We start from the raw sequence: 4645 nt of genomic DNA, 5'->3' as shown, positions 1-4645 counted from the left end.
TGGGGCCAGGAGGACATGCTTTGACATTTCAAAGCAGGCCACCACACTGAGAACATCTTCCAGGCGATAGCTACCCAGTTGGCTGGGCAGGGACACACATGGCAGTAGTGCCGCACAAAGGCCAGCCCCACAGCCACAGCCCACTGGCAGTTGGCTCAGAGTGGCAGATGTCTCTACTGGCTCTGCAGTCCCCATCCAAGTCTGGCAGGTGCACAGCAGGTCACAGCCAGGCAGCAGCCCCCACTGCCAGACTGCTGCAGTTGGTAGAGTGTGCAGGAAACTCTCAGGGCTGCTTCAGCAGTCCAGCTGGCACAAGGGGTAGTATCCCCAGGTACCAGTTGGCTGGGCCCCAGAAGCTGCTTAGAGCGAGTAGCCCTGAGCTAGTTGACAGGGCAGCTTTTTGTACTGATGGGGACAGCATAGGTGATGGCCCTGGGCTCTAGCTCCCCCTGGCTGCAGATCTGGGAGAAGCCAGGCAGGGTTATTTTGCCCCAAGTGGCACAATTTGCCCCACACCAAAGTGCATGTCCAGGCATGTGTGCTGAGGCAAAAAGCCCTGGTTCAAATTTGCACCGCTTCTATTTGAGCTGCAGCAAGCGCACATGCCCACAGGTGTCCTCTTTTTTTAAACTTGAAATATGGTAACCCTATTTCAGGATCCATCAATGGTCTGTTTCTCACCATTTATTGGTGGAATAATATGTACAGAAGTATTACAGCTCCAGTCAAAGGACATACGACTTTAGTTGTAGCTGCTTAAGGTTTTCTGTCTGTTTAAGGATTTTCAGTAGTGCCCACTGCTAAAGTTCAAAGCTAAGGTCCATCTGTTCTGTATCAGAGGGATTTAACTTTTGAAAATGCCACACAGTCCTATTGTGAAACTAATGATCCCATTTAATCAGTGTTCAAATGTTACAGACACTGGGTGAATTCTATAAGTTTTATAAAGGTTGTGGCTTGAGAAGAGCTTTTACTCTGGAGGAAGCAGCTATGTAACCAGAAGGCTGGCTAAGGGCCTTACTGATCAAGGCAATTTGAGAACTGCAAGAATTGCTGTGGCTGAAGAAGGAAGATGCCAGTTCCTCCTTTGTGTTTAGCCTTCAGTCTCATTCCCTTAACTACACCTCCTTCCAATCTAGTCCAGGTCATTCAGTTCCTTTTTCCAAGGCTCCATCCTGGGTCTAACAGCTGACAGACAAACTGTTACCAACAGCACCCAAATTCTAGCAAACCATCCCTTTTCAGTTTACCAGAATTTCAGTAATTGTATGTCAAAGGAGTTACAATATGCACTTCTGAAAATCTAGGCCATAATAAACAGTACTGGTAAATTTATGTGAATTATGGACTAAAAGTGAATTTCTGTAGTTACCATTTTGAGATTCAGACATTCAGAAAGTATCTCGCCTGACCTACTTAATGGTAGGTTGAGGTAAATAGATGTCATGGATCAAAGTACTGATTTTTTTGTGTTTTTTGTATTTTTTTAGTAATAGCTATTTTTAAATGTGCAGAACTGAATTAGTCACCAAAAATTTGAAAAATGGAACAGAACAAAATCCGAGCAGTGATCGTAACCTTATTAAAAAAGCTGGACCTCAAGGGAAATCCATAAGGAGAAGCTAACACGGGTTTGAGCAGGGCGGGGTGTGATACCTCTTCATATGGCACAGTACTAACTGGCAACTGAAGCTAAGTGAGGAAGAATGAGCATCTGAAGATGAACCATAATCGGGGTGCCTCAAACAGCACACCACACCAGACAAAAAGCTGAGGCACTGCATGAATGACAAAAGATCGGGGTGGATTCAAATCCAGAAAAATTCATGACCAGCTTTGACCCTGAGTCCAAGCAGCAGAACATGCACTTGAAGCACACATGGAGGCCTCCTCTCAAGACAGTGAAGAAAATTGCATCAGTTGCAAGGTCACAACCCAAGTTTTAGGGGCAGTGAAGGGCAGAAGAGTGACTGACTACCGTATCAACTGACAAGGTTAATCTTCAGTGGGAATATTATGCTAATGGTCTTCCTCCTGGGCTTGCCAAACGTCATCAGGAACAAATGCCCCATCTTGTCAAACCTTTGGGATCTGCTTCCCCTCTTTTCTCTGCCTTTCATCTCTTCACTTCATATTAGAGGGAGTAGGAACAGCTGGTTCTGCCTGCCCAGGGAACCCAGTGCCATTTCCACTTCCCTCTATGGTTAGAGGCAAGATGCAGGTACTGTTAGCAATACCAGTACCTGCTAATAACAATTAGCGGGTACTGCTTCACTATTTTCTGATGACTAAAGAGACTTAGTGAGGCATCTACTGGCAAGGGCTGCTGCTCCTTGACTGAAGTATGACCAGTATCAGGTGTACCCCATCTGGCTACAAGGATCACCTGTCACTTCAGACCAGCAGTGGCTAGTGGGGCATTTATGACACATTAACAATAGTACATTTGCTTGGTATTTTTACTCTTGTAATGTGTATTCTTTTACTTAAAATAAATGGGGGATCAGAAGAAATGTTATTTCTGAGGAAAAGTGTTATATGCTGTTTGCTTCTTTGCAGCATCATTGAGAGAGTTAGGTAAAAGCAATCCATAGAGACTAAAGGTCCCAAGCCTGCAACTGTCTATATGAAGATGGACTCCGAGGGCACTATGAAGCCATAATGACTTTGTGCAAACATGCCCATGGATAAAGTTATGCAGATGAGAAATGCTATTAGCTTTATCACAGAAGTTTTATACTGATCTTGCACATCAGCACAGCATATTCAGAATAGTTTGCTTTCCAGGATCCCAACCCACTTTCATTAAGGAATTTGAATAAAATATGAATCTATGGAAAAGTATGAGTGTGAGCGTGTAGTTGCAGGTTAATTGGTTGGATTTGTTCTTTATTTGCATGGGTCCAAAGCACAGGTCTATCAGCAGCCACCAGCAGTCACCAACATCACATCAAGCAGATTACATAAAAGGAACAGTGGGTTTGAGAGGGGTTGCAGTTTTTTTACTTTTTTGGTTTTGCATTTCTTGCAAACCACAGGTAGAGAGAGGTAATTAGCAAATAGCAGGCAGAAGGAGAGGTGGAAGGCAACGTACTTATGAAAGGTCACACCTTTTTGAATCAGTTAGTCTCTAAGGTGCCACCCTAACCTGCCTTTTGGAAACCACAGACTGCCTGCAACCCTTACTCATGCCATAGAAGGCCTATCATGATGCTATTAGGCAAAATTATTCAGGAGTGTGTCTATATGCTGCGAGGCAACATCATGCAGGATGCATGCTAGCTTCTGAATTGCTGTACAGCCACATTAGTCTAGTGCTGAGCATATACTAATTGGCTCTGGTGAGAAGTAGGATTTATTAGCCTAGCTTGGAGTGCCATGCTAACATGGCTAGATGACTTCCAATTCTGGAGCTGGTTCATGCAGAGCTAGTGTAAGGTGTTCTCTTAAATCCTAAGGTGTATATAGGTCAAGAGCATTTATATTGGCCAATTTACATCAAACTTTCTGCTACTTCCTGCTGTAATCATGCCCTAATAATCTCACTGTGTTAGGCACTGCATAAGCTAAGAACAAAAAGCTAAGTAAGGGACCTTATTAAACATGCTGCATTTAACAGAAGACAAAGGATTTGGTTAGGGAGAATGTGAAACACTGGCCAAAACCCCCATATTAGTTTCCCTGCAGCTGCTTTCTCAAGGGCCCATGTCCAGTCTTAATTACAACAAGCTAAGATTATTATTTCATAAAGTAGAAAATGGAAGTAAAAATATGAGAGAAAACAGAGAAAAAAATTGGGGGGAGAGGGGGTGGGAAATGTTGATTCAAAATATGATCAGTCATATCTCCCAGAATACAGAACAAGAAATACAGTCTCCCATTGCTCCCCCACCCCGCTTCTCAAACATTAAAAGAAATGTGTTGCAAAAGAATGATGTGTCAATCAGTAGAATAACAAACAGAGACATGTCCTAAAGGTGAGTAAAAAATTAACATAGTAGAAAAAATCATTTCAGACTGGCTGGAAGCAGACTGAGGGTAGCACGTGATTTTCAGTAAAGGTTCTTATAAATAGATTCTAGTCTTTGTAAGAAAACAAATTAAACATTTTCTTCACTCTACTATATTTGAACAGTAGGCTTCAGCAGAAAACAAATAGATGTGTTTACACCTGTAGAGTTTGCAATCAGATTGAATATTGTTCTCCAAAACTCAAATCAGAATCTGACAATTGCGATTTTACAAACAAATCACATAACTGGTGGATTTTGTCTTGTATCTATTTTGCTTTGAACAGAAAAATATACTTTTGATGTGGACCAATTATTCTAGGGGTGGAAACCAACATAAATGGTTTTTGCTTCCTAAAACTGGTCCATTTTACAGGATCTGAAGATCAAACCAATTTTTAATGTAATAATCTTCTTTTCCCCTAAGAGTTCAGGGGCTGTTCCTGCAATCCCATGCTCTCTCACTATTGAAGTCTAATCTATTTATTCCGTGTGTGAGGCTTTGCAGGGTCAAACCCTTACTTTTGGCCCCGGTTTCTGCACCTTAGCCATAAGGGAATGGGAATGGTTACAGAAAGGCTCCAAGAGTCTTTACCCAGCATTTTTCAGCCACTGCTATAATGAGGCCTCTCGTC

Source organism: Gavialis gangeticus, unplaced genomic scaffold (assembly GCF_001723915.1).
Source record: "Gavialis gangeticus isolate Ggan-Ray unplaced genomic scaffold, GavGan_comp1, whole genome shotgun sequence".
In the NCBI taxonomy this organism is placed as follows: Eukaryota; Metazoa; Chordata; order Crocodylia; family Gavialidae; genus Gavialis; species Gavialis gangeticus.
This window is presented reverse-complemented; position numbering follows the sequence as displayed.